At 34.3% G+C, this 13,640-nt stretch overlaps 1 long non-coding RNA gene across 1 annotated transcript; it reads left to right on the plus strand.

Moving 5' to 3' along the window:
- Positions 1 to 377: 377 nt before the first annotated feature.
- Positions 378 to 5,655, plus strand: LOC136826115 (uncharacterized). The gene is made up of 3 exons (XR_010849514.1): positions 378 to 604; positions 2,765 to 2,973; positions 4,416 to 5,655. It is a non-coding gene; the product is annotated as an uncharacterized lncRNA (long non-coding RNA).
- The last annotated feature ends 7,985 nt before the right edge of the window (positions 5,656 to 13,640 follow it).

Genomic DNA, 13,640 nt, shown 5'->3' on the forward strand with positions numbered 1-13,640 from the left:
CCTAACTTGTTAGTGGTGAATGTTTGTGAATACCTATTTTGACACAATGCAATGTCTCAGCACTGTATAGCTGACGATTTTTTTGTTTGTTAAACTGTTATCCACTCTAGCCCTGTGTCAATTTTGGGAATTCGTATGCATCATTTTATACTGCACAAATTTATGATACACAGGTTATAATTTATAATTTTCAAGGTAAAAAAAAAATATAATTATTAGTACTGAGTTATTGTCTTTAAGTATTTTTTGTAAATCCATTTTTATATTTAGTAACAATGATTTTTTAGAAAAAATTATACAGTGTACCGGTCATGCAGCCATGATGTTTGTGAAGTTGTGAGTGCTTAGGGATCTCAGTTCAAGTTCCTTTCTGTGGAGCCATACATCCTGTTGATGTAACATATCGATTACAAGACATCTTAGATTTTTGGGAAAATATTATGCCATCACATTGCCCATTGCTTTCCCAGACATATATATATCAAAATTAACCGGAAATGGCATGAAATAGTAAGAGGCGGGACATTATTGGAACCTGAAGTAACTGAGTCTGCTCAGTAACTTCTCAGCCTGTTAAATATTAGATGTTTTTCATCATTCTGTAGTAAGTTTATGTCCTGTCTTGGAATGGAATGAATCAATCCATAGTTTATAAAGTTAATATGCAAGAAGACCACCGGAGACTGAATTATAAACAGAAAAGTGTAGTGAAGTGGAATTATATAAAGAAAAGTTTTGTTTATGAACTTGGAAGGGGCCAAATGCTTCCATAACCAAAGTGTCAGTGCAGTACGTAGTTCAAAAGTGTGACAACTTACAAGCAACCTGTAGTAATCAAAGCATTTGGTGTAGTTTATGCCTTCTGTAAGTTTTAATACTTGAGTTAGCCAAAAAGGAACGGAAGTATCCCATTTAAAAGCTGTACTGTGTATTTAAAGACTTATATAAGGTTACAGAGAGAAACTTGGTCGCGACTACATTATTCTAATTTACAGAGTCCTAATTTAGGCTAGGTCCAGGATACTAGCTTCCCCCCCCCCCGATTATGCAAGGACCCAGCCTCCTAGGTTAGGTTAAATGGGGGCTCCAAGAGCTAAGCCCCCAGGCTAGGTAAGGACTCATCCTTCTGGGTTACTTTAGATTTGGGGTGTTTAGGCCCTCCTGGTGAGTTAAGGACTCGGCCCCGTAGGTTAGGGGAGGTTAAATCTATATATTTCACCCATTTTGCATTTTCCCCAACCTGAAAACCCTCCACTTTCCCACTGTGTGGTCCCCCTAATTGTAGGATATAGGATAAAGGGAGGTTTAGTATCTTAAACTCATTTGTTAACAAAATGGAAGCTCCAGAATGTTCAAATAACACATTAAAACATTGGAAAATCATATGTTCAACTTTGGAATGCAATAATGGTTTAAAGTAAAATTACTAATTTTTACTGTAATCGGACCAGTGATGACGTATGGTTCAGAAACAAGGGCATTAAAAAGGAAGGAGGATTTGGAGAAGAAGGATTTGGCAGAGAAAGATGCTTTTAGTCAAAATAATTGAAGAATATGCATCAAGGCAACTGACCATTCATTTAGTAATATGCTTTTGATGGGAATGAAGGAGATAGCTAAGCTTCAGGTTGCTCTAATTCTGCCAAAATTAGGTATAAGTTATGTCAGAAACTGTACAGTGAAAATCTGTATTAGGCTAGTTAGCAAGTTCCAAATATGTTTCAAGTGACCCCATAGGTTAAATTTTAGGCTACCATAAGTCATTATCCTACCTAAGACAATGGCCTTAGCCTTGAGTTCATAGGCAGTGATTCAGGGCTAAATGCATTCCATTATTAGTTTATTTTTATAATTTTATCAAGACTGAACTTATGACATAGCCAAGGTAGTTCAGTTTCAGAATTTTAAATGAGGAAACATTAAGTAGGCTATGGTAGGCTAGTCCTGGTTAGTATTTTGGTAGTTACCAAAATGCATTTTGGTAGTTACCATGCAAGACAGTAAATGATTTTAAATACTTAATGTGCAGGATTCTTTGGGCACTGCTAGTAGTGTGAAATTTGCCAAGAATATACCCCACACATCTCAGTTTATAAAAGGAGGTTCGTTACAAGTACTGTACTAATCATAAGCTAAACTTAGCTGCTAGCCATGGTCCTGGATGATTTTACAAATGTTACCATAAACTACATCCACATAACTAGTTTAAACTGATTGTTACTTTGATTCTGTAAATTTCTTCCAATTTTGTTGTTATGGCATATTGTTTCCTGTAAATTGTGCTATTTCAGCTGCCACAGCAAGTAAATTTTGTAGTAATGGACACCTAAATGGAAAGTTCAAGTCAAGGTTTTCAGCATACTACTGTATGCTGAAAATGTTAGGAATCATCAGTAAAATCATATCAGATGTCATATGCATCAATTAAGCATTATGTTTCCTCAGATATCTTTGCCAGTTAACCATTTTTAGACCCTTATGTTTTCTTAAAAACTGTCATGATGTGCACCTCCTTTGAAACTTGAGCCTTTAGCATGTTTTTTAAAAAGTAATTCATATAAAGGACACGGTGATTAAATAAAATGATGCATCAAGTGCAGTGTCCCTTTTGCAGTAAAGGAAAGTGAACTGTCATACATTACAACAGGGTATTACTAAAACATTATCTTGTCTATGCATCAGATCAATGAAAAATTTTAAGAGGTTTGTGATTGTTTTGTTTTTAGATCTTCTGCATTATAAATGTTCTCAATTTTCCTTTCAGATGTGTAAATCTGCTGGAATGTACAGACATAAATGGCGGAAGGCAGCAGCGTTAAAACTTTTAGGTGGAATATGCAATTTGCATTTGACTAAGTAATCAGAGTCTTCGGAAACTACGGGAACGCCGATGGGAGAGCGTGAACAAAGCAACTTAATATCATATATTGTTGTTTGAACAGCGACTGTAGGATGCCCTATCATAAGTTTAAAGTTTTGTTCAAAATTTTTGTCAGTTTATTTTTGGATATATAAACACATTTCAAGTTTGGTTACAGAAGAGATAATATATATATTGTTGGAAGCTCATTTGAGTGTATTGTTGGATATGCAGTAGTCTTCAGTCTGTGTGAAAATCTTTCATAGGTTTTAGACATTACTCTTCAGCAGTTAGCAATACTGAATTACTCAGAAAAGTAAGACTGTACAAGTGTCTGTGTAAAGGAAGATGGGCAACTGGATTGGTGTAATGTAGTAATTAATTACCCTAGTGGTCTCAGATATCAACTTTTATATATGTAACTTACCAAGTAATTACATAGCTATTAGTTTCTACTTTACGGCAGCTTTAGATTTGAAAATCGCGGTAGTGCTGTATTGTTTTGGCACGGGTAATTACCCTGCCCACTTCTGGGGAAGTATAGGTACAGCATAGCTGAAGAGCTCAGTTTGTTTCTGCCGCTCAACGACCTTGTTAAGCAGCTTTGTTTTTGATTGTCAGGATTGTTCACCGGATGGCCTTGCATATAGTCAAAAGAATTTGGTGAAGTATTCTGTTTTTTGGTAGCCTCTGTGCTAAATGTACTTAGCTTAGTCAAGCTTAGTTGGATTTTTTTTTTTATTAATTGTGACTTTTTATTAATTATGACTCATTATGCCAGACACTAGTGTTTCTAGTAACCGGTATTGTAGCAACGGCTGCAATACCAGGTTGACATCTTCTAAATATGACTTACATTCTATTTGGTATTATTACCGAGGACAAATTTGTTCTCCCAACTTGACGTGAGGAGTGCAAAGTCTTGGACGACGATAAATGGGAAATTTAACTTCTCATTTAGACAAGTTAGAAAAAGCTAAACAGAGAAAGGTGGCTGCTAGAGCCAAGGCTAGGGCATCAGCGTCTTCGTCACCTAAACCGGTACTTTTGACACCTGTGACCGTTTTTTCTCCTATTCCCAGTTCTCTTGTGTTCCCTTTTACTCCGTTACCTGGCTTCCACCCCTCTGAACCTAGTGCCATTGCCATTCTCGAAGCCTGGATTGACAAGAAGTTTGATGCTTTAGTGGAGCTTCAGTGAGGACTGATTTTTGTCCCATTAAAGTTGCTGAGAGGTTGTATGAAAAAATACTGTTTTTAGAATGATGTTTACATCCTTATTTTCAGTGAAAGGTGTTTTTATTTTTGTTTACTGTTTTGCTCTGTATATCAGTTGAAGCATATGCCCCCAAGTGACTAAGTGCTGAATGGTTTTATTAAAAGTTCTAGGAGGTAAAATTTTTAAGCAAATCTTCTTAGTTAAAGAAATATAGAAGATTGCTGAGAGTTTGTCGAGTTTCTAATTTTTTTTTTTACTTGTGACTTGAATTTAATGTGTATGAGAGTACTTATCTCATCTGAATTTTTAGGAGAGTAAATTTTAAATTCTTTTACAGATACAAGTTGGTTGGCTGCTTGAGTGGAACAGATGTATGGCCACATTTTTAATGGTGATTTAAGGACCTCATTCATTTCAAGAAAAGTTATTCAGTATCGCCAGTGGAATTTGGAGTTTGGCTTCAAGAAAAGGATTTTATGTACACAAGGATTTTTAGTATAGGCTTGGTTCTTAAGTTTGAAATTTGTTACACAGAAGTGTTTACCATGAGGGTCCAAATACCTTGATAGTAGTTAAATGACCAGTTCAAGTTAATATTTTTTAAGGTAACACTACAGAATTATCTTTCCAGTTTATTTATTTCACTTCAGTTCCAAAAATTCAGTGTTTTCAGTTTGTTAATTTTGCTTAGGTTCTTAAAATCCATAGTGGCTTTATACTCTAAGTTTACTGTATTCATATTAAACCCTTTTGTATAGCTTTGTAAATATGCCTTGCATAATTTTGGTCAACATTTCAGTCTTGTAATCTTGGATCGTACTGTATGTATCTAGTCTCATCATTAAATCTCACTCTCATCAATGCAATGTCATCTGTTGCATGGCAAACTATTTTTTTAGAAAAGGGTTAAGTGATTTTCAGTCATATATCAATTTTTAATTTTAACTACTCAACCTGAAAATCAGTTTTAATTTTTCTATGTCTACTCAACTTGAATTCTGCCAGTTTTTCAACAGTTCTTATCACATTGTTTCATCTTACTAGATTTGTATTTCAGGTAAATTTAAGGCCTCAAAAGTAAGCTTTATGTGAATTTGGAAGTGTTCACAGCACAAAATGATTAGTGTAAATAGGGATTGAAAAATATTAGCTAGAATGTTGGATTCCAGTTAAAAGAAGTCAGTTTTACTGTTTAATGATATCAAATGTTTCTGACAAGCAACATTTTGGTATCTTAAGATGTCCACACTGCTGTAAAACTTGTGATAAACATATTATTATTGATGTCCCTACCCCCTGATACATGTCAGCCTGAGCCTATTCTTTAAAAATTTGCAATTTGCTCAAGGAATCTTGATAGCTGGGGTGGAGTTCTTGATGTGTTCTTCTCTTTATTGTTTGAAAAGGTTTGTATTGTGTTGTCTCCCAAGGTTAATAGACTCTGCAGGTTATGTTTATGTAGTCTGCAGATGAGCGCAAAAAACATTCTTAAACCATCTCTACAAGTATATGATATCCAAAGGATTGTTTGTCCAATATTTAATATGCATATAAAAAGTAGTTAGGTATCTTCAATGCTCTTTTAGATTTGACATACCATTTGCAAGAGAACCTTAATAAGGGTTTTGAGAGTGTAGAGTCATTCAAGTATATGTTAGTGACCCTTATGATTTAGTAAATCATAAGGCACTCATTTTTAAACTTCAGAATCTTGGAGTGGGTGGATATGTTTTAGGATTACTTCAAGATTTCCTGATAGGTAGGCAGCTGCATGTTGCTGTTGATGGGATTTTTAGTGAACCGAGACCCATTGTGTCTAGTGTTCCATAAGGTAGAGTTCTTGGTCTGGTGTTATTTTTATTGTATATAAGTGATATTGTTGGTCAGAAAAAGAAGATTGCTCAGTATGTTAATGATACAACTTTTGGTTGTTGTAAGGCCTCCACCTATGAGAGATAAAAGCATCCTTAGTCTCAATCGTGACGTGGATCAGATTAGTGAATGATATACAGTAGTTGGTGGTGTAGTGGATGGGGCTTTGCTGAATGAGTCTGAATCTTTGATTATACATGGTGCAACAGGTTGCTGTTTAATCTTTATAGTCCTTAGTTTTTCAGAGTTTTTCAGGATGCCCCTATGTTTTATTTACAAAGGTTGTCAGGGCATTGCCTAATTTCCCAAGTTTTTCATAGGGCACTGCTTGGTTTAAAGTGTTATTCTAGGTACTGCTTGTTTTATGGAGTTAATATGGGAACTCCTTAGTTTGCAGACATAATAACTTATAGCTTCCTATACTTCTTTTACATGTCATCAATGTCAGTTTGATTTTGGAAACCCACTGTACAAAGTATTTGTGCAAGGATTAAAAAAAATACTTAGACTTTTGGTAGTAATGTGTACTTTATATATGAACCAAGAACCTATTACATGATGTTGGTATGTAGATTAAACATTCCTTGGGAAAAGCTTTGTAATTGATGAGAGTGAGATTTATGTTAGTTTGCATAGGTACCTCTGTAATTAAGTTTTTATGAAATTTAAAAGAGAACTTCTGTCATTATGGACTTCAAGGTATGTCTCTCTCATGTAGCCTTCAATTATTTCTTCTTAATTCCACCCTAAAGATAACTATGAATTAGTCAAGGTTTGAATTTACACCTACGGCATTTTCCTTTGCAGGTGTAAACTTGCTGTACATTTTTTTATTTATTTTGTTTTTTAAAGGATAAGACATTTTATATATTAGTCAGAATTCTCAATTCATATTTCTTCTCAGTTTCAGTCCCCCTTTTAAGGTTTATGTATCAACATTGATACCAAGACTTGTTAATTGAAAGAAAAAATTGATGTAGCAAATGGAATGAAGAGCAAATTGGGAAGCAAATTTGGGTGAGACAATAGACCTATAGAATATTGGTTAATAAAATTGAAGTTTATGGATTGTAAGTTGAAGTGAAGGTTATAGAATATTAGTAGATAAAAGGACTTTCTGATTGTAGATGAATGAAAGTATAGGTTGTGAAATGCAGAATATTTAGATTAAAGGGAACATGAGTACTGTACTCTCTCTCTCTCTCTCTCTCTCTCTCTCTCTCTCTCTCTCTCTCTCTCTCTCTCTCTCTCTCTCTCTCTCTCTCTCTCTCTCTCTCTCTCTCTCTCTCTGTAGGGCTACATGAGCATCGAAAATATTGATTGTTATAAGCACTGAGAGATTTCTCCAATATTTACATTAGGACAAAAGTTCTGCAGAACTTCTCTTTTCCCCTGTTATGCTTCTGATACATCCCTCCAGTTTCAGATCTCCCATTCCCTCTCCTAGATCCTACCCTCTCCCAAACTCAAGATGCTAAAAAAGTAAAAGAAACTCACTATCACGTTCACAATGACTGATGAGTCTCCCTGCGGCCCCCTCTCTCTTGTAGCATCAGTGTTTACCATTTATTCTTCACCATAAAAGAGCTGAGGAATCCATGAAATAGATCTTGTTTTAAACTAAAGAACAGTGTGTTCATTCAGACTGTCAATGAATTTGCCATGTCCCTGTACTGAACTAGTTCATTCTTTTGATGGTGTCATGAGAACAGTAGCCTAATGTCTTGACTTGGATGTATTGTACTTGTCAAACGTTGATATCTTGTCTAGGTAAACCAGTTGGAGTTTTAGTCCATTTATTTTTCCAGTTGCCTTATCTGAGTTGATTTTATCCTGATAGCATAAGTTATGAACAGTAATTGCCATATCTAATGTTGCTTAAAAGCTCATCCTTTCTAAGTTCATGCTGAGTTTAAAAATTTTTTAAGAATTTAGTATAAATGGTTAGATTTTGTTAAAATTCAGTTTTTAAAATTCCATGATCATCTTGAATTGTAGGAGATTGTGATGTCAAATGTACAGGTTTTTGTATGTTAATTTTATCCTATATGAATATGTGTACTACCATAATTCAATGACAACGAACTGTTATCCGATTTGTCGTGAAAAGTGTAATGTAAGTAGTGGACATTGTCTGATTTAGAAAAGATTGTGATTTAAGATACTTTTGGAATTATGTATGATTTTTTCAAATTAATGTGAAATCAATGAAACTTAATGCTAAAGATTACTTGGAATTTCAAGGTTAATTAAAATTAATGTTAAATGTTGGTCAAATCTTGTAAAGTAAATGTTTTAAGGAATTTGATGAATGGGTCATTTTGAAGTCTTGCAGTTAAGTGCTTTCTGTTGGGCTGAGATACCTGGCCTTTCTGAAAAGGGGTCCAGCTGGGTTCATAAATTTCCACTTTGTCTCTGATGGCTACCATTTGTGTCCTTGACATAAAGGAGGGCTAAAGAACTGCTATAATCATCTTTAGCCGAACTGTGTAATATGCTCTTGAATCTCTTGTTATTGGTGTAGAGGCTGTCCAGGTGTGTGTGCATATGTGTGGTGATTGTTTTCAAGGATGTGGAACTTTTCCAGATTGGAGGAATAAGTTTATTGGTCTCTTGTCATTGGTATGAAATCTATTTAGGTTTGTATGTTTTAAGGGTGAAGTTGTCTTATTTTATGGTATAACATTTTTCACTCCTTGTCATTGATTAGGCTGTACAAGTTACCCTGGTTTATGGTTTGCTGTTTATATATGTAGGATTCTTGTTGAGTTGTCATTCTGTATTCAGCTTTGTTGAATGTACAGGTATTTCCCCATTTACGATTTCATTTTACAATAATTGAGTTTGCGATGGGGTTAGCAGTTCCGATGGTTTCAAAGTTACGAAGCAATAAGGATACGACATTATTGAAAATGTTTCAAATTTTATGCACAATGGGCATTGTGAACTTCTTGGAGTTTTGTAGAGAGAGAGAGAGAGAGAGAGAGAGAGAGAGAGAATGTTTACATTAAAGCCTAATACAGTAGCACACACTTACACTACAGTATTAAGTTTATATTTTGTACTATAGTAACAACCGATAAGGAACTTGCTGTATAAAAATACATCAGTGGTCACAGAACCATGGTAGGCTATTACCGTATCTGCATAGATTGTACTGTATACCCTAGTGTAGGCTAGGCTAATTTCAATTCATGGTTTTTTTTTTTTTTCAAGAAATGATGGGGTTTATGTAACCTAACCCCATCGTAAATGGGGAAATACTTGTAATGGCATGAGATACTGACGTGCAGAAATATACCTACCTTTAGTACTTGGCAAACAGTATCTTGCTAAAGTGAATATTTCTTCTGTTGTAAACCACAAACATTAGGTATTCCTTTTGTGATACACCTGGAATAATGCTAATTACAAACTTCGTGTCCATTGGTAATAAACCATAATTGTAATGCCTATCAATTTTTTTTTCAGTTGCTTAACTGAGGTTAGGGTGAGAGAGATGAAGACTATAAAACTTTCTAGGCTCCTGACATTGATAGAATATTTTACTCTTTAAATTTAAAGTACATAAACATTACATTCATATGCATTTTTAAATTAATATTGGCAAGATTGCATTACAGATTTCTCTTGTAAATGTAAATCTTATGGACAGATCTTAACACACTGAGAATTGGTTTGTTAATGATAGTTAGAACTGTCCCTAAATGCATTCCACACAATTTTATGTAGCATTTGTAGTTCCGTTGCATAAATTTTCAAGCAAATGATATAAATGTTTTCAGTGTATGTTAATCTGAGACTGGCTTGGACAGCATAACTAGATTTATCAGATGATGACTTGAAGTAAGGTAAATGGAAGTAAAGATGGTGACTGAATTATGGTGAAGTGTAGTAACAGATTTTACATATTACTTTACATGGCAGTGACTATTTTCAAGAAAAGAATATAAATATCCATAGATGACAAAATAAAATCTGAAAGATACTTTCAAATGCAGTCATTTAAGATTGGTTTGACAATTGGATAAAGGCAGGGAAAAAGATAGCTTTATTAAAGAAAAGACTCGAGTTGCACATAAACATGTCAGGTAGGTAAAGGGCAGCGTTTGACCAAACTTTAGGTCAAATGACTATTCACAGAATGGGTAAAGTAGGATAAATCTCTCTCTCTCTCTCTCTCTCTCTCTCTCTCTCTCTCTCTCTCTCTCTCATATATACAAAGTATTTTTCAACTCTACCAGTAATCAACTCAGTGGAGGGAGAATCATTCAGCTACTGTTTCCCTACTTTCACAAGTATTTATTTTCGGAAGGTTATTCCTTGCACATCAGTATAGTGTGTTGAATGCCAGGTATATTTCAACATTTAAGTGTTTTGCTGAAATAGTTTAGGGTTACTAGGGGGAATGTTGGTTTTGCACTTTGATGATGTAGTGAATTACTCTACAAGAAATTTTGAAATTCTGCGGTAATTTTACTGCTTGTTCACTGTTTTGTTTTGTCTTCTTTGAGATCAGTTATTTCTTTTTCCTGTCATCATTTGATTTTTTTGGGGTATGCAGGGCACTAAGTTGTTTGTTATTCTGTATGTGTGCTGTAAGATACAAATTGGGCTGCCTTTTACGTGGCAAATTTTATCATTCTAAGAGGAATTTGATTCTCAAAGTTTTGAAATGCTAAAGAGGTTAATATTTCCAACTCAGTCTTAAATCTCTTGAAAATTTTCCCTCAAGCATAAAAATCCTTAACTTTAGTGATTATACAGCTGTAATCTTACGAAAAACTTCATGCACATCTATGTCTTCTTAGTATTATTGTTAGTGGTTTAAATCTTTAAAATGCATTAAGTTTTTTTTAATGTTAAGGTAAATTCTTGTTTCAGTGTCATTATAGCTCAGAGTTTGTTTCCTTGTTGGGAACTCATTAAACAATCTTCAGTGAAAATTTTAACCATTGGCATTTCAACCCAAGGTTTAAATTCCAGAATAGCCAAAAATTCCTTTTATTAGAGATGAATTCATCCTTTAAGGAGAATCAACCACTAGTTTAATCATCTTAGAGAAATTTGTGATTAAAAGTTTGATTTTGTCTTTCTGTCATTGGCGATTTCAATTTTAAGGTCCCACCCTCTTTTAGTAAATATCTTTCCTTGAGTAACATGCAGTCAAAGAAGAAAAAAATGACTAACAAAATCCATAACCACTGATCTCTTGTAATTCACCAAGATTTTTTCAGACTATCAGAATACTTAAAACTTCTGCTTTTAAATTAAGTCAAATATGTTTCTCTAAATTGCTTCATGTTGAACAATGTTGTTACGGTGATCCAAGAATAAAAATAATTGCATATTTATTACAAAGAGACTAAAATCTGCTTGCTGGAAATTAATATAATAGAGAAGTTTGTATCACCAATAATTCTGCATATAATGCTGATGATTTTATAGACTTGGAAATTTCAATAGTTTGGGTTATTGTAGAGTTTCTGTGAAGAAAGAATAACTTACTTTCTCTCTCTTTAACAATATAGACAAATTCAATGAGGGCTTTTAAATGTTTTCACACAATAAAAGTTAAAACGTGTGAATAAGTTGTTATAAATAGTTTTGCAGTAAGAGACCTATTGCCATTTAGTATAACTTGTAGCCACATTGAAATTACAAAAGACCAACTTAAAATGAGTTACTATGAACCATCTCAGCAGATTGTGAATAGCAGATAATATTGTATCTTAACTTTGTTATAGTATATCATTTGATTTTGTTGGGTACTGCAGAGACTGTTTGATGGTGCTGGTGATTTATTTATTTTTTAAGTAAACAATTGAAAAAGCTGTTGTATCACTGCTTTTTGTTGGTCAGGTTTTTAGGTTAAGTGTCCTGAGTTGTTTAGGTGTTACTGATAAACATGTAGGAAGGAAGACATCCTCCCGAGGTTCTAATTTTTCAAACCTTGGAATAAGAGCAGTTATTGTACATAGAAGGGTGTTGCCATTTTGCTCTGGTATTTTACATTAAGTTTGTTCCTTACCATTGTTCTCCCGAGGGTTTGCATTTGAGAACTTATTACACAGATGAAGCTTAAGTGATATGGTGGTCCACATGTGAGGTGAATGTGTACTTCGGTCCGATCTGGCTATCTACTGGGAGAAGTAGTACAAGGTAGTCAGGGTAGTAGTCTCACATGTCTCTTCTCTTTTACCTGACTCAATCGTGTACATGATATGGACCAAAATCAAGAGGCATTTTGGTCAGTTGCGAATCTTGTTTGCTTTTGAGCGAGCGCCATGTGTCATGAATAATAGATCGTGCTGAAGTTGCACATGGGACTGATGATGACCCTCTTCTCCCATTCCCCTTTTAGATTTGTTTGCCATTCTTGGAAAATTAGTCAGTATACCGTACTTAGATAAATAACTTCTTTAACTCGGTAATCAAATGAACTTTACTATTGTATTAATAATTTAAAAACTGCAGCATTAAACTTTGAAATACCTTCATACTGTTCTTGGTGTCTTTAATTCACAATCTTTGCATTAATGTTTGTAAAATTTATAATAAAATAACAGAAAAGAGAAGGACAAGGAAAGCATTCAAGGGCCTAGTAACTTTGCCTATTCAAAAGAAAAATCTTTTCAAGTGTTCAGTTACTAGGTGGGATAGGGGAAGGCCTTGGTGGGCTTTCCTTTTCCTCCTTATTTTTAAAATTTTTTCCAGTGAAAACATTACTTACATACACAATCATGACATATGTGACCTCAAATTTTGAACTTGAATGCATCTTAGATATTCTGAAAAAAGGACAGAATACTGTAATGGTTATTTGTCATTCAATGCAGCTTGTATGACTGAAATTATGCCTTTTTGGCAGATAAAATGCCACAATGTCTCTGGCTCTGAGTTTGGAGCCTTCACAAAATGAGGTTTGGGAAATGTTGTCATTGACTATAGTGTACATTCATATTTCAACAGCTTAAAATTTATTATACTGAAACCTGTCTCATGTATGGCATTCAGTCTTCTGCAATAAAAGATTTAAATGAACTTTTTGTTTCCTTTCGGTCACATTTTTTTAAAGTTTAACTGAAATTTCTGTTGCCAAATGTAAGTGAAGTAAATCAATTTATATATACAAGTATAACTGAAATTTGTAGTCAAATGTAAGTGAAGTAAATCAATTGCATAAAACTTGTTTGAAGCTTGCAGTTTTCAAGTCTGAGGCTTTAGTATAAGACCATTACTGTCATGACTGAACTAGTCAGGAGAAATTTATTTAGCAGTCAGCTGGATTTGAGAAGTGGACTGATTTGTCCAAAATGATTTACCAGGTTAGAGTTCAGCCTTTTTGACAATGTACCTACACCCTAAAAACTTGATACTGCCCTCTTGGCATCAGTATGAAGGTGAACAAGCCCAGTATGTGGGGTAATGAATCTTGTCTGAATGGACTTTCAGCTAGTTAAAAGCAATATGTATTTTCATGGGCTCTTGACCCTTTTCTTGGTGGGGAAAAGGCATTCAATGGTGCTAGAGGAGTAGAGGGGGCTGTTTGGGGAGAACACTCGGTCATATGAACTAAGAGCACTAGGAGAATACTTATTGTTGCTGCATGAGGCATGAGTTTTTAAATTTTGTATATTTTCAAGTTCTTATATACCATGAGTTATATGATAAATGAAAAGATCGCATA

The sequence above is a fragment of the Macrobrachium rosenbergii genome, chromosome 40, assembly GCF_040412425.1.
Source record: "Macrobrachium rosenbergii isolate ZJJX-2024 chromosome 40, ASM4041242v1, whole genome shotgun sequence".
In the NCBI taxonomy this organism is placed as follows: domain Eukaryota; kingdom Metazoa; phylum Arthropoda; class Malacostraca; order Decapoda; family Palaemonidae; genus Macrobrachium; species Macrobrachium rosenbergii.